We start from the raw sequence: 25202 nt of genomic DNA, 5'->3' as shown, positions 1-25202 counted from the left end.
TTTAGGGCAGTATGGTTTGGATGCAGTTGGACTTGATGATCTGGAAGCTTTTTTCCAACCTGAGCAATTCTTCAGTTCTATGATTTTGGGATCTGAGTTATTGCTAAATATTTCTTTGGATATTGTAACTCATTAAATGTAGATAATTATTAAGTGGATATAGCAGGAATTATTTCCAAACTTGATGCTGTTAGGGAGTTTTCTTTTGGTGACAAGACTTTGAATATAAATAGTGCAATTCTGTTAATTTTTTTTTTTTAATCCTGTAAAATTTGAGAGAAGGTCCTTACACTTAGCATAGTTGTTACACTCAGCACAGTTGTTAAGACATTTCTGTGATATTTATCTAATGAAAGCATGAAATAAGAATAACAAAAGCATAATATTAAATTCCACGGGTTAATATGTTTGCTATTGTTTCCTCTTCAGATGTAGTTTTGAAAACGTTTCTTAAAACTGCAAGGTTCTTTTTTCCAGTCTTTTTTAACAGCAGAAAAAAATAAATAAATCACAAACTCAGAGTAAAACAGAGTTGATAGTGCAGAAAGACACCTGGATTACATCATTTGGGAGTTAAATTGAGCTAAAATTTGGATGGCACTTTCCTTGGAGCTGTAGGTTTCATGCAATCATTCAGGTTTGTCGTTGATTTCAGATTGGGTTGGCCATTATATCTACCAAAAAGCTTTCAAAGGGGTCCAGATGGCTACCACCACTCTGTGAGACACTTTCTGTTTTGGTTTCATAGCCAGAACAAATGACGAGAGAATAATAGAACACAGATGGCAATTCAAAAATTACGAGCAATCTATTAATCATTAGGGGCTAATATCACAAAATAAAGAGTGTATGTAACACTACTCCCAAATTAATTGAAACCTCTGCGTAAAAAGGACAGTTAATAAGAAATGAACAATATTTTTGTTTCTGGAGAGGCAAAATGACAGAACCTCAGGGTATATGAAGAATTGGATTTGACTCTCCTGTGACAGATGGAAAATTACTTGGCCATACAGATGTGGTACAGTATCTTATATTGTATGATGTTATCCTACAAAAGAGGTCTGATTTCACCCACGTGTGCTTTTTTATCCTTCCAGCACGCACTGGTGTTGGTGGAAAATCAACAAGGTTGTTAAAGACATTGGAACTGATGCTGAGAGGAAAGCTGGGTTTTGCAGGTTGAATCCTCGAGCTGACCATGTCACTGCTATTTTTTCATTACTCACAAGGTTTAATGGGCTCTATCTCATTTCTAAAGAGTTGTATCTGACCTTCTTTATGAATCTGGGAAGAAATACGACACAAGAAATTATGAGCTGGGGATGATTGTTTTTTCCTAGTGATTTGGATGCAGGTTTGGATGCAGGAGATCCTGAGATTTTATGTCTCCCAGTTACTATATTTATTCCAAGTCTATGTAATGTGGGATACTCATATCAAAACAGTGTGGAGTGGGTGTTCATTATTTAGGTTTGATAGCTGCAAACAGTTTGGCAAACCTCATGATTTTAAATGTCAATCTGATTATCAGTTTTGGCCCAAGTTAGTCTTCTGTCTTTGATAAAAATATTGCCTTTGTTTCCATGAAATCAGAGACAAAATGCATTATCTCGGGCATTTTAAAAAAGTAAACAATTTCACTGAGCATAATGTTTCCTTGCTCACAATTTTTCAAGGATGTCAATATACTTTTATGAAGGCTAAAGACAATTTCCATTCATTTTGTACTGGTGTGCTGTTCTAGAGAAGGTCATGCAGTCTTTTTGGACATCACTTGCACCCACTTGAGATTCTTCTGAGTCAAGGTGAGGAAAGATGAAAAGCTGTGAGTGCGTGTTATTTTGAATAATGTTTGTTTGGCAGCAGTTGCTGCATTTTGTCCTTTACAATGAGGTTTCACTGAGGAACAAAAGAAAAAAAGGCAACAGAATAAAACAGCCCTTAACATAAATTAAGAAGAGTTTTGATTGTTGTAAGGTGGAGTTTATTGTTTTGTGTTATATGTTTCCTAGAAGTTTTGGAGAGGCACTTACATTTCAGTATTCTACTTTCAATTACTCTGGCCTTGGTTTACTATCTCAGATCCATGTATTTCTAAGTATGCATGGGAGGAATTTCATTAAAGTGTGAAAAGCTGGAAGATGAGTTTGAAGTAGAGAGCAAGCTTTATCGGAATGAGAGGGATGTAGAAGTGGGGGAAATGTGTTTCAGTTTGGGAAAAAATGTGTTGTTTATTATCTTCCTGAAAACCTGCAATGGCACAGCAATCAAGGCAGTGTGTAGTTTTAGTCTGCCTTGTAATATTGGCAGAGGTACTTGCAATATCACAGTGAGAATTCTGCTTTAGGTAAATGTCTCAGGATTGCTCTATCTTAGCTGACTCATTTCAGTACCCACATTTGCACAGATGACCTGGGAACTGTCACATCAAAATACATGTATAAGTAAATGAGTACTGGATGGGATTCATCTGCATGTACAACCGCATGAATTTTAGCATCTTATGCATCATTGTGTGAGCTGGTTGCAAAGCTCCTTTTAAACTTCATCTACCCAATGGAGACTGGAAAGTTATTTCCCTGGCCCTGAAGTAGACACCTGCATTTGACCAGCCAAATGGCTTTCTAGACTCCATTGACTGTGCTGATTAGGTCTTCTCTGACTTTAATTGAAGTGCAGATAGACACCTGCTTCTCATGTGGAGGTCTAATTTCAGGTGAATGAATGTGGACCTCAACCCCATCCTTGTTCTACCAGAGCTGAAACAACAAAAGCTATATATTTCAGAAAAAAAATGTAATGATTTTTACTTCATCATGTCCCCATTACTTTTTCTGTTGACTTTGATTCTGTTAACTGTGTTATTTAATCATATAATCATTTGAGATGGAAGGGATTTTAAAGGCTATCTGGTCCAACTCCACTGCAGTGAACAGGGAGACACCCACAGCCCCATCAGGTGCTCAGAGCCCCATCCAGCCTGACCTTGGTTGTCTCCAGGGATGGGACACCACCACCTCTCTGAGGAACCTACTGCAGTGCCTCAACACCCTTATCATAAAAAGTCTTCTCCCTATGTCCACATTCAGATTGTCTGAGGTGTACCAGGCTTCTGTGCCACAATAGTAGATTTGGCAATAGGATTAGAGTACCATCTGTGTCTGTTTCAGCTATTAGTTGCACCAGGCTTTCATCATGATGATTACCATTCTTAGCTCTTGGGTGGCAGTTTTAAAATATACACAACTATTTTCATAGAATCATAGAATCATTAAGGTTGGAAAAGACCACTGAGATCATCTAGTCTGACTGACAACATATTTTGTTTCATTAATTTGCATTCGTGCATTTGTACACATACATGTGTGTCTCCATCATCATCCAGGTTTGCAGATGGTGGGGAAACAAGCTTGAGAATGGAATTAAGATCCACTAGACTGTTTCTTAACATCTGTCTCTTTCTCCTATACTTTTTACTGACACTCTCAAGCTCTACTTACAAATTATTTATGATAAGGAAAAAAACCTTACCATCTATTCTTCTGCAATGCATATGTTCACTACCTCATTAAACTTAGGTTTGCAGAGGAAGGCGACTGACATTCTTCTTTTGGTGGTGTGAAGTTACTAAAATACAAGAAACACAGGAACTATAGAGACAAGAGGATTTCAGAAAGCTGCTACTTTTAAACCAGTGTAATGTTGTTATTTGCATTTATTGCTTGACAGTTGCAGTCAGGAAGTTTCTAAAACGTGGCTGCTAATATAGAGTGAATAGTGTTTTACAAAGAAAAAAGGTCTTATTTGTTCCAAATCCTTCTGCAAGCTTATACACAGATCAGATGGTTTCTGTGGAGTAGGGTTCTATCAGCCAGCAGAGAAGTAGCTTCTGGGCTGACTCATTCTCATAACATTTTTCCCTGATCAAAGCCAAAATTCACCTCACTTGTCTTGAACCACCTTAAGACATGGTGACATTTTTTCAGAGAGGTGTTCCAGATGAGTTACTTAGCTGAAATCCTGATGTTTAACTTGTTGATAAAAAGTTTAGCATTGCTGCACTGGACTCATGATTTATGTATACACAGCTTCCCATGCCACAACACTGCTAGAAAATTGGGTCACCTATTTAATTAAAACTCAGAAGGCTTTGAGTAGTGGCTCTCTGCCACCCCAGTACAGTGCAAGAAACTGAAGGGAATGACACAGAAGACTTTAATAAAGGATATTGAGTTCTTTTGCTCAGACAAGCAGGCAGATGGACATTCACGCAGCTGGTCTCCAAACACTTCCAAATGCAAAATTGGAGTTTACATCCCAGAAGCCACAAAAAGGCTTTATCTTCTTAATATGATTGCTTGTTTTCAGCTAACTGAGTAGTCAGATGGAAACAGGAAATTTATAAGAGCCAGCTTGGAAAGAGAAGTGAGGAGTCAATTTAAAGAGCTATTGCACAGTGTAGGGTCACTACCCCAGGTATATATGGCTTTTCCTGAGTGTTATATGTATTAGATTGTCATCTATTGGGTATTAATATCAACAAATATGACTTTTCTGCTTAGAATGGGTTGGAAATGCTCATGCAAGCTGAGCAATACTGTGGGCTGAAGTTTGCAGTGATCTGTGGATGTCTGTGTTGGGTAGTGTTGAGTTCTCAGTGTAGCTTGCAGTAAGACTCAAGTTATTTGCATTCACTGTTAATGAAGTTGAGCCTGTGAGCTGCAAGTGAGCTCTCATTACCTCAAATGGATTCTTAGTCATCAAGAACCTTCCCCTTTTAGGAATCATAACATATAAAAGTTAACCAAATGCTCATGGCTGATGCACTCTTGGCTGTGAATACTGGTGTATAAAGCTTTTAGCTGTAACCTGATTCACATCTGCTCACAGCACTTAAGCTGATGAAAAGTGACAAGCCTGAACCACTGCCACTGACCCAGCCTCTTTCTGTCTTTTTGTTAAGTAAATGGCAAAAATCATACTAATTATTGATAACAATCTGTAATTTCCCAACTCTTTGCAGCATTATGCAGGCCATTTTCTATGCTTTTCTAAACACAAAATACTGGCTTCAAGGGTCATCATCCAGTTAGTAAAGAAAAAGCTCTGGGAGCTGTTACAGGGATACATTCCAGTTCTGAGTACATCTTTTTTTGTTCACTCTTGATAGCCCAAAAAACAAAAAGACAAATAATGACCCTTAACTTCTCTTCAGGCTTGAAATGGTATCTGTCTCTGAATTACTTTCTGAGGTTGGAGAAATTTGGGGTTGCTTGAAACACGCACACAAACAGCCTTCCAACCACATGCATAAAAATCTATGTGCCCTGCAGCCAACATACATGCGTGATACTCAGAGTCATGCCAGTTGGACAGACTGCAATGTAGCAGTCCATTTACACCCCACAGAGTGTGGATAGCTATGACCATATTCACCTAGGCTGTGAATCTGGAAGATCCTCTTTGCTTTTTCTCTTCTCCTAATGGCTTTCCTTGGGTATCTGAAGGTATTTAAAGCAACCATAACTGGACTTTCATTTCCAAAGTTATAGTTACCCATCTTGGCCTGTTATCATATTCCTCCTACTGTTCTTTATATATAGAAGAGATGGCTCCTTTACTGCTATTTGAGTAGTATAAAGCTTCCATATGCCATGGTGCCCATTCTACTGATTGTTGGAGAGGATTTGGTAGTAGGCAACCCTCAGAGGTCCCTTCCAACTCTGAGGATTCTATGAATCTCTCTGCATTATTGCTTATTGTGGGCTTGTGTGTGCTCCAGTGGCATTTCCAAGATGATATTGCTGGCATTTCCAAGACAAGTAGCAGTTGTTGACTTCATAGTAAGTAGCCAAACCCATATTAATAGGCACAGTATTAATGGATTATATTAGCTCAGAGTTGTAGCCTTGCCAACACAGTCACAGTTTTTGGCCTGGAGCTGAGCTGAATTATGTAGAAAGAGCAGTATCATACCTGCTCACAGTATATTGCCAGGCCTAGAAACTCGACTGAAGTGGGTAGCTGAAGGGTAAAAAATGTTCCCCTTTTACCTGCACTCTCTTCTCCCAACAAAAATAGCACAAGATGCTCCAAGGGAAACCAAAACCAGTCAGTTGACATGACTAACACAGCCACAAATTCGTTGTCTCATCAGTCATAATACCTATATATTATGCTGATGGGTGAGATTAACTTGGAAATATGGCCTGAATTCTGATGAAATGATTAAAGACCCAGAATAACAAAAATGTTTAAGCCACTCATTCTACTTGTAGATCTAGTACAAACTTTTCTAGATTTTAGACATAGAAAGACAATTATTATTTTTTTTTAAGTCAACAAAAGTTGCTAACAGTTTCTAAATATTCTTTTTCAAATCTTCTGAATTCCTATTTTATGTGATTCCCTACAACAGTAAGTTCCACCAGGAATTCAAGGCTCTTGGGTTCAAATGACATATGAAATGAGTAATGAAAATTAGTTGGATGTTCCCTTCTTGGCTGCTAGGCCTTATTTATTTAGAATGACTACTGACCATTCAAATTAACAGAATGGGAAGAGTAGGAATGTTGTTTATGGAGCCTGAGATATATCTTTAGCAAAGGAGTGTTTGTTTAACTGTTTCCATGTGGATGTGCGTAGAGCTTTCTCCGTTGCAAATAAATACAGTCAACAAATAAATACAAACGTAAGGTGGAAAGAAACAAAAAATAATAATAATCCCTTTGTAAACCTAACTGAACGTTGTAGCTAGATGATATTCTCTATGATTTAAAGAAGAAAAGCTAGATTTGTCTCTCAAAGACAGTAACATGCTATTCCCTATCAGTCAATCCAGAGCCATTGAACCTACTGGCGAGGCACTTATTTTTGATAAGCCATTTTTTTTGTTAGTTTTTTTTTTTTAATGACTTCATTCCCTTGTAACCCTACTATTTTTGATTTTTAAATTGCAGAATCATAGAATTATTCAATTTGGAAAAGGCCACTGGGATCACCTAGTGCATCCATCAACCAATCAACCATGGTTTTGTGCCATTTTAAATAGTTCCCTTATCTCAAAAATGGTGACATCTCCCAATGCCTGAGTGCTGTTTGACACATTCTTTGTCATCATAAAGCCATATTCTATATATTTACCTTTGGAAATAATTCCTCATTACCCAACTCTTACACAGTTCCACGAATAAAGTGATACTGCAGTGACCACATTTAATGAACCCCTACTGTTTTGACATATCTTGGGCTTTGTGACACTTGTGGCTATGAATGTAGCAAATGTTTCTGAAAGCTGTGCTCCTCATGATCTTCTGTGGATCGCAGCAGGATGAAAATGAACAATGAAACTTTGAAAAATATAGTTTTTAAGAGGCCTGGAAGAAGGCACATCTTGTAGGAAATCTTCAGTTTTTCATCTCTTACTCATTCAGATGTTAAGGATGAATGAATTCCTGCCAGAGCTTGAACCAATTATTCACTGATCCAGAAGATAAAGATGCACAATCGGTACCCTATCATACTTGTAGCATGTGAAGTGATTGCACTTTAATCTTAGATAGGGAGCATTTACAAGGTAATCCCAACATGATTATCATTCCAATCAAAAAACAGTGGCCACTTTCATCGTGATTAGGGTTTTCCAAATAATCCTTTTTTTATTCTTGTTATTCTTTCTAAAGCTTTTCGTTAGCTTCTAATAGGTGAAGTTTTCCACTGTGATCTGCCCTGCATCCCACAGCTCTCAGATCTGCAGCACACAGAAGGTTTCTCACATGGCCAGTACCAAAAAAAATATGACTGAAACAGAATATTTGCAGTGGAAGGACATGCTGCAGATCAGACTAGAGAAGGAAGAGATGAAATGAAAATATATTTTACAAGAAATGATATTTTATCAAGCTTCAAATGTGAAGAGCTTTATTCACCTATTACTGTGACTCAGTTATTAATACTGTTGCATGTACCTCTTACATTCAGGCTATAACAAAATAAAGGGTTTCAAAATGCTTTAGATATAAATAAGGAACAGTGATCCATATCATGCAAGGGAAGGGAGATCTTGGTAAGGTAAAATGACCAGAAAAGTGATTAAATGACAAAGAATAAGAACTGCTGCTTACCTTATCTTCCAGTATTGGAAATATTCTAATATTGCTCCAATTTTGGAGCAGGTATATGCCAAAAATTGTGGGAGGACAATAAACTTCTGTTCCAAGACATAGAAAATCTGGGTGTTTTTCTCAGTATCACTGCATCTGTGATGGTTGAAAGGTTGACTTAATAATGGCATACACTTACATGCATTCGTGTGATGTTTTAGATAGAATTATTTTCTCATAGTGGCTACACAGACAGGAAAGTGAAATCTTCATTTTCATCATAAAGATGGGCAGAATCCATCTGACTCTTTGCTTTAAAAATACAAGCCCTAAGAAATGTAACTTTCCTTATTTATTGCTCGCAATACCTCAAACTCAGAGATAAAGAAAGTGTTGCTCAATGTGTAAAGAAAACAAAAGAAATTATGTGTAGCTGCTGGTTTTATCTGCACTGTCTTTGGCTCAGACATGCTGGACAGTTAGGCATTTCTTTCTCTAAACAACCAAGCTGATTGCTTCCAAGCACTGCAGGAGACCTGCCTGACTTTTAATTGCTTCCTTTTCTGCTCGTCTCTGTAAATTCTTGAAACTCTGGCTGAATGAGGTACATGTCTCTAAGACAAGTGTGGTTAGAAGATTTGTTCTGCTGTGAATGCAGAGTAATTTCAGAATTATTTGGGCTTATGGTACTAGTGTGAGATTTACCCCACTGTAGCAAAAGAAAAACTGTCCACAGTAAGCCCCATGACAATGTGGTGGTAAGACAAGCAGCTCACTTTGGTTCTTGGAATGCTATCAAGCTCTTTGATAAATCAATGATAGTTTGTCTTCAGATGCAACTGCATAGGGCTGCATCCTCATATGCACTGACAGTTTAAGCACCCATGTGTACCTTGACATATGATTATGATAAATGGTGATGGTAGAAGCAAGTAAAGCCCCATGAGGTGGAAAAGTAAGGTGTTTTGGGTGTATAGAACAGTGCTGGAGTACTCACAAGGGACTCATCTGTATGTGATTTGGGAATCTGCAGGTAGTAATTGAAAGCAGAGCTCCAGATAACCCACCTTTGGAAGAAAATTAAGACCAAATGTCTCTATGTTATTGTTTTTCCATAGACATTTGTATAACAGAAGATAATAAGCATGACATGAGGCAAAGTCTAATTATAAAGAAGGAGCATTTGAGAGCAAAATGTGATGTCATCCCCTTTCTAGAGGACTTGTTTCAGTGCTGTAAAAAACTAGCAGGTTTTTTTTGCATGTCCAACTATACGTGGGATTCTTCAGGTTGTCAGGTAATTAGACAAATAAACTTGAAAAATTTTGAGGGTTTTCTAGTCACAAAGAATTAGCTTGAAAACGTGCCATAATTCCATAAACCATAAAGAAGAAATTGTAGAATTTCCAGAGGACAGCTTCTTTTTTTTTTTTTTTTGTTTCCATTTTATTAAAACTACTCATGACACACGGATATATACAGAGAAAAGTAGACAGCATAGTGCAAGAAAATATGGAATTTAGTTGTCTAGTAACTCCAATTATAAAATGTATGTCCTATTGGATGACAATGTGATCACACATTGTCTCATCAGTTGCTCCTTATGGTTTCTCAACTTTGACTTCTTTCTAAAAATCTTCTGAGTTGCACTGATTGCTGAAAAAGCTGAATATGAAGACTGGAGCTGGAATGTTAGAGAGGGAGGGCAGCCACTTTGCCATAAAAAAAAAAAAGTGAGTGGAGTGGAGTGGAGTGACAGAAACATGAAGTTCTTCAACGCAACATTAGTAAAATTGACTGAGCAACACACTAGGGCAGGAGGAATTTGAAAGCAAAAAAATATATAGGAATGAGAGAGATTAGTTTAGTGTGAAGACATCTAGAAGTTAGTAGATAGGCAACAGAGGAATCCGTATTGGTCATCTCTGAGGCTACAGAGGGTACATCCACACTGATGGTAAATAATATAAGAATCATAGGATACCCAACATATTGACATATGTTAGGTCAAGGAGCGTATTCAGCATATATCAACTTCAAAGATCCTTTCCTTTTCTTTCCTTCCTTTTCCTTCCTTCCCTCCTTCCCTCCTTCCTTCCCTTTCTCTCTGTCTCTCTCTCTTTTGAATTTTGTGAACACTACAAAAAAAAAATAAATAAAAAAAAGCACATGATGTTGTAGTATTTTCTACTGTTTTTTTCACAATGCTTATGCAATACTGTACAGAACCCTCAAGAATAGGCAAGTCCAGAGGAAACCAATTCATCCATCCTTCTCATACAACCCTCTGTTTTTCCTAGCCACTGAATTGTGATGTTTCAATTCATCAATACAAACCAAGTGCCATCCGCAGCAACTCCACTGCAGAGAAATCTCACCTGCACTCACTGCGGCTTTAAAGTACTGCATGCTTCATGCTAGCAGGCTCTAACCACAAAGGACCAGTAAAAAAGCTTTTTCTGTCTGACATGAATTAGGACACTCCGTTAAAAATTCATAGGAAGATTACATAAAACCATATGCTGCCTTTATTTTTCCCCTTTTGCATTAAAAATGTACAGCTGCTCTGCATTAGACATTCCATTAGCCTGCAAGTCTCACAATCTGGACTTTGTAGTTAACTGTGGGGGGAGAAATAACAGCTAGGGGAGAAGGGGAAGAACACAAGTATTATAGGTACAATATTCAAGGCTTTCTTAAAAAGGTGTATTGAATTTAAGTGTGGGAGTAGGAGGTCTGCTGAAGAGGAACTGCATATTTGAAGAAACCTGTTTTCGGAATTATTGGCTTGCCCTCAGAACCTCTGAGCAGCATCAGCAATAATTAAAATGATATAACCTGTTTCCTGTGGTCATTTGGGAAGAAAATAAAAAATCTATATTCCAAATGGACTCAGGAAATGTTTAGACTCCTATAACAGTGTTAAGTCACCGAGAGTTTTATGGCCACTCTGTTCCTTCTGCAGGAGACCCTTTAATTTAGCTGGAAGACTTGAAGGGTCCAGCTTTATTATTAGATAATTGACTGTGTTGGACGGTTAATTGCCTGGGATTGAATATGTGGCCACTTAATGTACTGTCAAAGTGAATCATTTTGCAATAGTTTTTCTATACATTATAATGAGATGCATTCCAAGGAGTCTTCTCGATGGCGTGTCAATAAGTGTCCTAGAGGGCTTGATTCAGAAGTGTGTGATGTTTCTAGGCATAGGTATACAAGGCATGATGGTAAGCTCAACAATGGGATGAGCAAACTACAGGATATTTAAAGGCCACTTCTTTACACGCACAAGACCTGAGTGTGTCTTTACATGGGGCAGAAGAAAAGGGGAAAATTGGGAGCTTCTTAATCTTCTAGAAGTATCCTCTTTACATTCTGAACTCAGCTACCTGTATTCCATCATTGCGGATGGCATGAACAACTCCCAGATAGAAAAGCAAACTAACAATAAAAAGCCAACAGTAGATATCAGAACAGTATTTAAAATATCCTTACCAGACCAAGAAAAGAAGTATTGTGTTCAGCTTTTGTGAATTATGAAGAGAATGATTAATTTCTAATCTAGACTTACCTTAAATACAAAAATGAGATATAGCACCAGAGTCTATTCTTTCTGTACAAGGTTGTTCCCAAAAGAGATGTCTTCCATTTCAACATATTACTAATATTACATATATTATTTCTTCTTGGTCTCATCCAGTATTAAAAATAATAAACGTTGCACCTTCTCAGATTGATTATAGTTCTTTGCAGTTACATGAAGTGAGAAAACAGGGAAAAATATTTTTTGATTCTTAAATAAAACTTTAATACAAGGCATTGTGAAATGTGTGATGCAGCCACCATTGCTAAGCTGCATGTTTAATTAACCACTGCCTGAGTGCAGGTACTAGGCAGCAAGAACACAAGAGCACATTAAAGTGTCTTAATTAGATTATATGCAGTATGGCCATCTTTAATTATACACAGGAAAATTTATCCTTGTTTTTATGTCTACTTATCTTTGTGTTTTACATCATCGTAGTACTCCATCAGTGGAGAGCTTCTGAGGTATTTTCGTGAGTTCACAAAATGTAGTTTTCTTTCTGAGTGTTTGAGGGATGGAAAAAATTTAACATTCCTTTGTTTCCTATAGCATGCTACAAAACGCGTGTACTGATATAAGGAGCATCATAGGGAGTAGCATGAATGAATCCTCAAGTCATTCTCACTTGAAGTTTATACTGCATAGTATTCACCAAATACAGTACTCTGCATTATGGTCTTGGTCTAGGAAAAGATGTTATGCACAGATATATGTAATGCCTATGAACTGTGGCTTTAGATAGAGCTACAAAAGATATTAGAACTTGGTAGGGGTCTAATAGTTTAAGCAGTAATTTTCTGCATTAGTAGTACTGCAGTTAACAACTGAAATAAACAATATGGATATAACCAATATTAATAAACTATTTCAAAGATTCCCATAGTAATAATTCAATAAAAAAAGAACAGATCAGGAAGGTGGAGATCTTGATTAAAACTCAGAGCAGATGTCATGGCCAGACCTCTGCTCTCCTAGGGAGCTCAACTGATGTGCTGCAAAACTGCCAGCTACAAGAGCTGAAAAAAAAAAAAAAAAGACCTGTTTCTGCAGGTTTTAAGGGATCATCTTGACCTTTGTGTCTTGAGAACATCTTTGGTTGTGACTGATTCACTCTGAGATAGATGCTGTGTGTCAGACAGACACAGTGCAGCTGTTCTCCTTTAGGTCTGTGCACTGAATAGGAGAAATGCTGAAGAGGACTTAGGGTAAAATGAGGTGTTGTTGCAGTAGGGTTTGTTTCTGAGTGTGATATAGCTGGATTTTGTCACACTTTTCAGTTTTACGCAGTCAGGTTTTCCCCTCCTACTCATACAAGGAAATCTCCCTTTGTTCCCAAGGCTTGTTCCTCCCTACAGCTATACACCCATTTGCACTTTAGCCTTGTGTTTCAGCTCTCCACTGGAAAACCAACTTTGAGCACTGCTCACAGGGCTTTTTAGGAGCTCCTCCAGCAGAGCTGTACAGGAAAATATGATGAACTAGCCCTTCTCTGTGCTTAGTCCTGGCTAACCTCTTCCATGCCAAAGCTTGGCTTGACCAGTAGTGGTTTGACTGTCCCTCTTTGAAGGCCAGACATCCCTGGCATTGTGAGGCTCAAGGTTTCTCTCTCTTCCCTGCTGGTTTCATGCACAACTTGCTTGTGGCTCATGGCCCAAAGAAGAGCATGCAGGACCAGACAGTGGGAAAGAGGACCACACAGTGAGTATGGGATGCATGAAAGCATTGTGGGACACATCAATGGGAGCACATGGGGTGCTATCTGACCAATATCATTCTCAGAGCATGAGGTTTCAGATGTTCCTGAGCTTCTCTTCTTACAGGCTTTCCTAAGCTTGGATTATAGACAGTAATTCTGACCTTCTAATCTTTGCAAGGATGGAAGACCTGAAGTAATAAATATTGTAATGAGAACTTCACCCACGGACTCATCAGTCTCTATCGTGGTCTCAAGATGTCAAAATATGCAGGACAGATATGAAAATTCCCATGAAACCCTCCACCCTTAACAAAGTTTAAGGATATCTAACATTGTACCAATGTTTTAAAAGGGTAAATGGAACAACGTAAGTAATTATAGTCTTGTCAGACTGACATTGATCCTAGGCAAAATAATGGAATAGCTGATGCAGGGCTCAAATAGTAGAGATATACAGGAGAGTAATGTAATTAATGCCAATCAATGTAGTTTTCTGGAAAAAAAAGCATATATCTTGTCAAATCATCTTGATATCTTTTTTATGAGATTACAAGTTTGGTAGAAAAATGTAATAGTTTTGATGTAATAGACTGAGACTTCTATAAGGTTCTACTTCGTGCTGCATGACATGTTGATTAAGAAACCAAAATGATACAAGCTCAAACCAGAACTTATTAAAAGGATAAAACTTGGCTGAGTATTAGGTCTCCGAATGTGTTTGTGAATGGGCACATCAAGAAGAGCTATTTCTAGTGGACTAAGCACAAATGATTTACTGAGCTTCTGTCTGATATTTCTAGAAACATGAAAGAAGATGTATTCATTACTGATAAGGTTACAAGATTTTGAAGCTATTGATGGAGTCATAAATCATGAATGTCATTGATACAGATCAATTTAGACTGCTTAATAGTGGGGTGTGACACAAAAGTACAGGAACAAAGGCTATGAGCTGATTTTATTTTCAAGTGTAGTGATTCAGTGATACTTTTGAGGGTTCCTGGTTTATCACTCACTGGACTGCCAAAAAATGCTTGATGTATATTTTGGGGGAATCTTGATTAAAACTAAGTGTGTCACCTGTGTGTGTTGTGCTGATGAGACTGCTGTAAGCATATTGCATGTGGTCAGGGGATTGTATCAGCAGGGGTATTAACGAACTGGAGATGGTTCAGGGAAAATCCACAAGAATGATTAAACAATTAGGAAACATGCACATCTTAGAAACATAACAGAAGGCTTCAGAATACCGTAAATATGTTTTGAATTAAAGAAGTAGAAAGAGACTTGTTTATGTCCTTATATATATTTTTGTAGGAAACAAAATGTGAATAGTTCTACAGTCCGTTGATAAAGAGGAAATCTTGATGCGTCCTGAATCAAGACCAATTCTTCCTTTAAATTAGGCACCATTTTTTCAAGGGTTATATTTAATCCTGCAAGTAATTGGAGGCTTTACAATCAAGAAAGGATGTTTTCCTTAAAGATAATGTCTGGTTCAAAGCTATTGTGCAGGAATGCAGAATGGTGAACATAAAGGTCCTTTGCAGTCCATGATAATCTATGAATATTGGTTCATATCAAATTCAAGGTGAATTCACTGATAAAAGATCTATGCCTTTCTATATATGTCATTACATTATCTCATCCAACAGAGACTTCTTCTGGGATCACTGATGCAGCAAAACATCACTGCATCATTTTCTGCTGGGGCACAAAATTTACCTGTTCAAGAAGGTAGACCTTTCAAGCAGCTCATTATCCAGAAAGAGAAGGCAATATAAAGCACTAAAAAAGAACCTGTTGGATGCTTTTTTTTGCTCTGGGCAGGAGCCTTGCTTTTGACTGCTGGAGCTTCATTTTAGCATTTGGAATCCTCATTTATTCCCTCCTTTATGGCACAAATTCCATAAAATTTGAGCTCAACTCCCAATCTTCTGTTTGTACAAAAGCAAAAGAAAAATGAGTGATCAGAGCTGGTGTCCGTTGTCCATATTTAACAGTTTTCCTTCAGCTACCTACCAAACACTGCTCTTCAGTGAGAGAAAACCCAAGCTGTGCCCACACCTCATGAATCTGTTAACCACACATGTGCTTCTGTTAATGAGAGCTGTTTTGGTAAAGATTGTGCTTCTGATCATGTCACTAAATTCTGCTACATTCCCGGGCTTTAAAAGAAGACTTTCAAGCTTGTGCTTAGAGGAAAGCAGTCACATGACCATTGGGAAAGAGCTTTGAAATTAGCTATATTATATTGGATATTTTTTTCTGTAAGAGCCTTCTTTGTTTCCCAACCTTGATGCTTTTCTTTATGGGAACCTCTGCCCTTATGTATGGATCTGAGTTCAGAAATAATATTTAGATCTCATGACATGGTATTTCACACTTCATCTCCAAAGCAGTTTGTGAGCATTAATTAAATAATCCTCTCCATCCTGATATGTGGTAGAGATTTGCCATAGTCGTCTCCTCTGTTAATACAGAAAAAGGTTGTGATTTGCCAAGGGCCTCCTTTGTAGCCAATGTCAGAGCCATAGTATTCTGAGTTCCAGTTCACTGTCTTTTGCCCAGATCATTTAATGTCTCAGTGGCAGAGAAAGAAATTGGGGAGTGCAAGTAGCAAGGTGGTTGACTGACAGTAGGAAAGTGAAGTCAAGTTCTCCATAGGTCTGTTGTACATTTTGCCATCTCCTCACATTATCCCTGGTTCATTTGTTCATTTACCTGTCTATTTATCAGCCAAATTATGCTAGGGCTGTGTCTGAGAGACTCCTTGTTACTATGGACCAAACCCAAACCAAAGAGGGTGCTGAAATGAAACAGTGTGGGCAGTCATACTTGAGTTCTCAAGCCCAAGCCAGGTTCCTGTTTAATTTAGTGGAATAGTTGTAGCTTTTGTGCCTGACTTCACCATTTGTCAACCTGGGGAATATTTTGGGCACCACGTGAATTGATACCATAAGTAAATAAGGATCATAACACTCAATATGCTAGAAAAGAACAGGATGGCAGATGTAAGAAAGGATTTTTTTTTGCGTGTTTTTCTATGTTTGCATGTGCTATAAGGGTCAAAGCTCTCCTTCCTTGGTGCCACATAGTTTGCCCCTGCTATGACTTTTCGCTGAATAGCAGCAGTATGCATGATAATATCAAAACACAGGGACAGGTTTAGTAATGTGAGACTCATTTTCCTTCATTTGTGAACAGGAGCAGGCTATTATCAGCTTGATACAGGGCTTTCTGTGTGCTCCATGCTGGCCATGGATGGAGGGGATTCCATGTGGATATTTCATTTCTGCTTTGAGTATCACATGCACTGATTTGGGTGCTCATCACCCTTGAAAAGAGCATTCCACTGTCTCTGCCACTTCCCTTTATCTTTCCCAACACTGCATGAAATGAGACAATTCAATACCTCAGCCCTGCCATCATCATTGCTTACTGCCATCATCATTGCTTTTATCCCCAGGATTCAAACTTCCTTACCTCGCACATTGCTGCTAAATTTTTTCTTGAAATCAGTGTGGAGGGCAAGAGAAAAGAGGCACCATTGTGTGGGAAGTGACAAGCTCATTGTGTACCCATAAAGTTTCATGAGCTCTTTTATTATTCAACCTTTGAATTGGGTTGTTCTTAATTGTTCTTGCACCCAAGAGTTTGGAGATGGAGCAAGAAGTAATTGGTAAAGATCTGTCCGCATTACCTGGGAGTTCACTGGGCTTTATTCTAGACTGAAGAATTAAGCTCTGCAATGAAAGGTGAAGGATGTTGGTGCTTTTCTGGATGAGTCAACTATATGCTTAATGGCTTTCCATTTGAAAGTAACAGTAGGCATCTCTAACCACTTGGACTTGGACTGAGACCATCAATCCATATTGCAGACAACAGAGAGTGAGAAGTAACTAATAAAGACTTCTGCTTACAGTGATCCTGGTATGGATGTGACCTCTGCATTACCTTACAAACCCCAGACTATCATGTTTCTCTCCTGTAGTTATTCTAACGAGCTGAAAAAAACAGTTTTGGACATACTTTCATAGTGTTGTTGAGACATAAATACACTTTAAGTGAGGACTACATAATGTTTTCCTGTTTGTGCATAAAAAATAATGGAGCAGTAAGCCAGTGACCCAGAGGTGAAAGTCTTTGCATTCTATATTGTCAATTTATTACACGTGCAAAATTTAAGTATATAACTTAATTCCAGTGCAGTTATGCTGTCTTGGTGTGTTTCCTCTTGTCTATTTTTCAGTAATTTAAATTCTAAGCACTCTTTCAGCTCAGCAGTCTGCCACAGAGCAGCTACCCATGTTCCTTACTATTGCTGGGAGCTTCTCACTCTATAATCACCAATGAATGGTTATTCCCACCCCTGTGTCCTAACAGAGATACTGCAGTTTATCTACCCTGGTGGATAAACATTCTGGAGATGTTTCTGCAGCCCTGGATTACATATACTTTGGCTGAAGCCATGCTGCCTCTATGCAGCACTCAAGCACAGAGCTTCTCCTGAAGGCATCAGTTTTATGGGCCAGGTGCAAAAATCTGTGGAAATCAGTCAACAGCATAGTTTTGTTTCAAACAGAGGGGAGCAGAAATTAAGCTTCAGTATTTCATTTTCTGGGCATAAATAGCTGTGTGCAGCTGTAAAGCACACATGCAATAAGCCTAATAGCTACAGAACAGATTGGACTTGCAGTGCTGGACACCTTCCCAGGTGAGTCCCTTGTGTGCCTGGAATATGCTGCAAGAAATGGGTGAGCTGCGTTGGCAGCCTGAAACTGTAGAACATGTGTAAATCTAGCATTTCCAGGGGAAAATGCTTGTTTTCCTTGCATGCACAGAGCAGACCTGTTCAAGCAAAATGGAAATGCCCGGAATTTCCAGACTTGCAGCAGGAGACTGTATCCCATAGAATCACAAAAGGACTTGGATTGGAAGAGACCTTAAAGGGAATTTAGTTCCAACCCCCTGCTCTGGGCAGGATTGCCATCCACTAAATCAGGCACCAGATCAGGCTGCCCAAGGCTCCATCCAACCTGGCCTTGAACACTTCCAGGCACTGGGCATATCTGACTAGAGCTGAAATACATCAGAAATCTAGGAGAAATATAAAAATCCTTCTGTTTTCTTTTTTTTTTTTTCCTTATTTTTTCTTTTTTTCACAATGAAAACCAAATGACTCCAGACAGACAGTAGTGTTAGTAAAGACAGGAGGCTCTGCCCATTACTTTGCTCTCAATCAGCAGCTCACTTTGGCTGTGATGGGAATAGTGGGACCCATGCAGCTTTCTCTGAGCACATTGCTTTTCTTCTCTGTTCCCTGATTAATTTGTCATGATGTATACTAGGAAACAAGGGCTTGGTAGTACAGCCAGTAAAATTATTCTGCAGGCTATAGATTGAGGCATCTTTGCCTTCAGGGCTTTGGCAAGAGCATCACAGATGGGCTTGGGGCTTGGGTTTGGTGGACTAGCTAAGAGCTGGGTCACCTTGCATTGGAGGCATGATACCAGATTTAACATGCCAGTGGTCTGTTTCTGCATGACAAATATCCTCTTTTCTTTAACTAAAGCAGTAAAACTAAGTTAATAACTGAGCAAAACATATCCACCTCAAAAGAAAATAAGACTATTATCAACAACTTATGGTTTGGTAAATAGTTCAAATAATTCCAGGTCTTCAGAATAAATATAAAATTTATCCAAGTCAGTTCCATTAGATCTCCAAACTTTTGGACCCTTTTCTTCCTTGTAAGGTGGAAAGAAACTATATCTCTCATGAATTAACTAGCTAGTACTATGAGTTGATGGCTGGACTAGATTGTCTTGGTCTTTCCAGCCTTAATGGCTTTGTGATTCTATTCCCTTCTGTGTGGGTTTGAAAGTGGTAAACCCTGTAATTCTAGATCTTCCAGTGGCTGATTCTGAGCAAATATGTGCATCTTGGTGAAAGCAGTGGCTCCTATTTAAATTAGATATTTAAATTTCAGTTTTGTGTTGTCCAGACACTGTTACTGTAAACAGTATTACTTTAGTTATTGTTAATAAAACACTCTAATGTAATCATTATTTACCTGTCCCATGTCCTCCCAGCTGCAGCTCTGGGTAGACATGTTTTTGCAATTAGAATTAACGCAAACCACTTAAAACTTGAATGCCTAGTTTATTTTCAAATGGGAAGGTCAGCATCATTATCCTTGGTGGATTCAATTACCAAATCCTACATAATCACAGAGCATGCTTCCTGTCTGCTAATCATGACTTGCTCTGCATACATTATGTGCAAATATAACCAAAACAAGAGGTGGCATTTCCATATGTTTTGTGCCTGTAATTACTTCTCACAGGTTGCATTTAACTTTCTTAGTATAATGTAAATTCCTTTAATTGACTGTTGTTTTTAACAAACAAACAAACAAACAAACAAACAAAAACCAACAAGAATAATAAAACCCGGTGGCAGGTGAAAATAGGAAAGCATCTGTATGCAATTAATCCTTCTGCTTCATTTGGACCCCACAGAATCTGTGACTGTAAGTCACAAGAGTAGAACGAAGTTGTTAGAGTTGCTGATTTTGGAAACACCTCTCACAAAGAACAGGGTGTGTAATTAATGGCCTTGGAATTATTTTCTTGGTTTTGGTTTAGTTCTCCTTAAGGAAGAGAATTATAATAAACTTGTATTCAGTGTTTTTCTTCACCACTCGATTTTTTATGGCTTTTGTAAGCAGAAATCCGAATGATAAGAAAGGAGAGTATTAACACGCAATAAAAAATATAATCACCTAATTAAATGTAAACATTCTCTGATGGAAGAAATTGCATTTTTGCATAGAAAGTAAATCTACAACCAGTATGAAACCAGCATGTGTCTTTCCCAGGGCTCTATCTATTTTCACTGTAAGTTGTTATATATGTGCCTTCCCTGTGTTACATTTATGCTCCAAAGCATCAGAAGCAGAACATTTTTTATTTTCTTGAAAATAACTTTTCTCTCATCTTCCTTCCTCACCTATTTGTGTGTGTATAGCATGAACACATTTTTCTGGGCTCAAGACTCTGCAGTAGAGCTGTTTGCTTCATCTTCTGCCTTATGTCTATCTTTACCATCCTTAGGACATGTGAAACATCCTTCCTTATGTAACACTCTAGTAATACTCCACCTGGATGCAAAATATCATAGATTAATATTAGGGCAGAGTAAACCTTTGGTTTCTGCTTCGCTTAAGTCTAGTATTTCCAGGAGAAAATGTTTCTGATAGTTGATGTTGCAAAGTTGTTATCATACCTGTCTTTATTCTCTCCAGCTCTCTGAAAAGGAGATGGTGGTGAGGTAAGGGTCAGACTCTCCTCCCAGGTAATAGCAATAGGATGAGAGGTAATGATCTTCAGTTGCACCAGGGAAGGTTCAGGTTGGATATTAGGACACATTTCTTCTCAGAAAGAGTGGTGAGGCATAGACACTGGCATAGGGTGCCCAGGGAGGTGGTGTTGTCACCATCCCTTGAGGTGTTCAAGAGCTGTGGAGATGAGGCACTGAGGAGCATGATTAGTGGGCATGGTGGGGATGGGCTGGGGTTAGACAAGGTGATCTTGGAGATTTTCTCAAGCCTTAATGATTCTATGATTCATTGATCATCCAACCCCCAAAACAGTAAGGATATCAGCACCCATGTTTGACCAGCCTAGAGAGATGTTACTCTACTGTGGTTCTTTCTCCTCAAAAGGTCCCTATCAGTAGCCTGCTCTGATGCTACCCTAAAGATCACCTTTTTGCCTATTGAAGCTTCAGACCTTTTACTGGCTTCCTACCAAAACAAACCCTACAAACCAAGTGTAGGAGGACTGCTGGTCCCTGAGCTTCCTGCAAGAAGACCATAGACTTTCTTGAAGAAGCCACACACAGGGAAGGTGGGTGGGCTGGGAAACAGGCTGTGTGCTCAGAGTTACTCTTCTAATTACCCGCTGTAGACAAGGAATGCTGTTGCAAAAGCTGAAATGCACAACCAGAGATTGGTGTGTCTGGAAATGCTCTTACTGACTTGCGTTATGCAGCATCAAGGAGATGGTGATGACAGCACCCCTGTGGGTTATGCACAGAAGGCAAAACAACTGTTACTGTTACAACTAGCAAAATTATTCTGAGAAATGATCTTTTCATGCTTCCTCTGAACAGGTTGAAATCTTTTAACTTTTGAAATGTTTCTCAGGCTTATGTTCTCGTGCCAGAAAGTTCAACCTCATGAAAAGGAAAAAAGAAAGAAATTAACATATATATGCACAAAGTAAGACAAAGTTATTTATTTAAGCGTTTGACATGAATTCCCTTTAGATTTTACTAAATGTTCTCTTTGTGTTTATTCAAAGAGTTTTATTTGCAGTTTTCTGAGAGAGGTTTTGAGCTAGGGATAATGAAGATGGTTGAATCTTTCATGTGAATCTCCTTTGGCCAAAGAATTTAACTGGATTGGAATTGAGTACTCTTTAAATGTAAAAATAGGAGGTGAAAGGTACAAAGTCACAATTAGCAGGATAAAATGAACATAAGGATGACTTTTTACAAGGTTTCATTCCTCTGTGCCATCAATATTAGAGATATTTTTGGAGATGGACATAGTGAAAAGGTAAAAATCAAAGTGGAAGGTAATGGTGCTGATTCTGAATTTAGTTTCAGACTTTGGCAAATGTAATCATTGGTAGTACAACATTTTGTTACATTTAGGTAATTTAGATGAGAATCAGTCTCACCATCTATGCGATTCCGTGGAAAGTGGGATTATGTTCACCAACAAGCAAAGGACTGTGTTCATTTTTCTTTTAAACAGGAATCACCTTAAACTGACACTAGATAGCGTTACTACAGGGTGCAAAGATTTTCTTTGAGATTGTTTCCAATACATCAATATCTATTCAAGCCTGAAATTAAGAGACCTTCTAATGCTTTACAGGCTAAATAATTCCTTGCCTCAATGAGTTTCAGTGAAGAACTTTGGCAGTGGTGGGAGAGATTAATTCTGTGGTGGGATTTGCCTCCTCCAGCTTCAAACCCTTCAGTGTGGTTTCTGTATGTGAGTTCCTCATCTAAGCTTCTGCTGCAGTCATTAGAAGGGCAAAATAGATGCTATTCAGGTATGATTTATCTGATTTGTTTTAGATGTCTACTTTAGGATGGGATGAATCCTGCCCCAGAAGCGCTTTCCTTTGTTCTAAAGCAAGTATCAAAAGACCCACTCAGATGTGGAGATGCACTTTGTAGATATCTAAAGATAGGAGAGATGAATCTTGTCAAAACCCACAAAGCTTGTAGTCTTATGAACACTGAGAGAGAACTGAGATGGGTAAAGTCCTTTAGAACCTATGCATTCAAATGTTCAGAAACCCTTCTGAGAAAGGTGATCTGAGTTCCTGCAGTAAATGGAAGCAAGATAGAGTTTCTCTGCTGGATGACACTCATTCAAGCTGTGATTTTACAAACTAGTGTGACATCTTGACAGGTAGCAAGGTCATCATCATGCTTTCCCACATCTTCTGAACTTGACAAGACTGCTCTTCACTGGGTGTCTGGTCTGATTTTTGTGACTTTTGTCTGAAGGCAGCACCCACTTTGTTCAAGATCATTTCTGTAGTCAGTGGCTGGGACACTTCTTCAGCTCCCTGTCCTGATCTTCCTCATCTTACAGTGCCAGCTACTGCTCATGGCTGTTTTGCATTAACAACTGATGGGGCCATCTAATTCAGTGCTGACTGTGAAGGTTCCGTATTAATATCCGTGACAAACAGATGTTGGTGCTGTGCCTTTAGAAGGTGAAAAACTTCCTGCAGTTACTTCATGGTGAGACTCTTTCCTCTGGTGTCGTCCTGCTCCCTCTGGCCCTTGATATGGTGTTGGGTATCCATCTGGCCCCATTCATCTCTCTTCCTCAATGGGGTCAAGCTATTTCTTCTCAGCAGGAGGTTGCTCTTGATCCTACAGTTCCTACAGAAAGGAAGGCATGTTGGGACATGCTCACAGCATAATATGTTTTTCTATCAGGAGGCAGGTGTTACAAGAGAACGAGATCATTGTGGGAAGGTCAGATCACACAACTTCCCTTGATGGGGTGAAAAAAGAGCAGTCCATCTGTCCTTACAGAGCAACTTTTGAATTAATTACAATTGGATTTGAAATTAATGTTGCCTACAGAGCTTTATTCTATATATTTTTATTCTTTATTCTATATTCTCCACAGATTCTGGATACCATTGCCTGGTCAAGGTTATAAGCCAGTTACTCAGTCACTCAGTTTCAGTTCTAGGGATTGATAACTGTGAACAGATTAATGGTGTGTTTCCCTTTCCCTTCATTATAGAATTCTCTTGGGGTGTTAACCCTCATTTCTGGTATGTCTCCTCACAAGCAGCCTTACACCTGTGCCTCATCTCCCTTAGCAAAGAGTTTGCAAATGATTTTCTTCTTATGGAAGTGGTCATCGATTGTTTGCATTAAACAAACAAACACCTGTTGAGCAGATCATGCTGAAAGTTTAGAGCTAATTCATCACCTTCTTCCCATTTACACCCCAACAACATCATGTATTTAAATATGATAGAATCACAGAATCCCAGAATGGCATGAGTTGGAAGGGACCTCAGAGGTCATCAGCCTTACTGCCATGGGCAGTGTTGCCAACCACTAAATCAAGCACCAGCTCAGGCTGCCCAGTGCCCCGTCCAACCTGGCTTTGAACACCTCCAGGTATGGGTCATCCACAACTTCTCTGGACAGACTGTTCCAGCACCTCATCATCCTCTCAGTGAAAAATTTCCCCCAACATCTAATCTAAATCACCCCTCCCTCCCACCCCCTTCTAGTTGAAAATCATTACCCCTGTAATGTACTGCAGAGCTATTTTGATTGCCCATTTCCTTATCCTTGAGAGGCATTTTTCTGCATCTATGTTTTAGCCTGTGGAATTTACTTGTTTATCTGACTTTTAAGTTCTGGAGCACTTTGGATGTGTTTTAACGTACACAGAGCACAGAGGAATCTTTCTGCCAAAACACACCTGCAGCACAACATCTGCTCCATACATTCATAACCTCTTTGATCCTAAGAAGAAACTGATGGCCTTAGTGCTGATCCTATACGTGAGCAGAAGTATTCAAGAGATTGGCTTTGAAGTCTGCCAAGAGACTGTGTCTTCACCAGAACAGTGCCCACAAACACTGTGCTTGGACATTCACTTCTGCTTCACTAGGAAGGAATGATGCTACTGGCTAGATAAACCTGCTGGCAAAATGCAGCAGGTTTCCTTTGAAGACTTTGTTTTGCCATTTATCGAGCTACTCTGAGTGTTTTTCTGTCTCTTTTTTTTATGGCAATAGATTCCAGATTTTGAGCTGTTTTCTTGAAAAACATTCCTGGGGTGGGTGGATGAGCTGAGCAGAAACATGGGTTAGTTTTGCTTCATTTCATTTTCAGCTTGTATACAACATTCCTATTTTTGTAATTGAGCCATCTTTACCATTTTTTTCTGCTCTCACGACACTACAGGGAAGCTGTTGAATTCCCTTAACGTTAATTTACTCTTGCAAAGAAAAAAAAGTGAAAAGATTTCCTGGGTTTTTGTTGTTGTTGTTGTTTTTTAATGCAAACTGTGCTGTCTTCCTGGTCTTCACCAATTGGAAGGCATTTGCAAATGCTCCTGTCTCGGTTGCTGAAAACGGCCTCCCCATATGTTTTCCTGATTAAGAAATTCAGCCCGCCAAATGGCAGAGTTTGCTCAGCTGGAGTTGACTGTTTGGTTGGGATTAATAAACAGCATTCCTCTTCC

The sequence above is a fragment of the Cyrtonyx montezumae genome, unplaced genomic scaffold (genome assembly GCF_038088225.1).
Source record: "Cyrtonyx montezumae isolate F1298 unplaced genomic scaffold, pur_monq_1.0 scaffold_12, whole genome shotgun sequence".
Taxonomy (NCBI): domain Eukaryota; kingdom Metazoa; phylum Chordata; class Aves; order Galliformes; family Odontophoridae; genus Cyrtonyx; species Cyrtonyx montezumae.
This window is presented reverse-complemented; position numbering follows the sequence as displayed.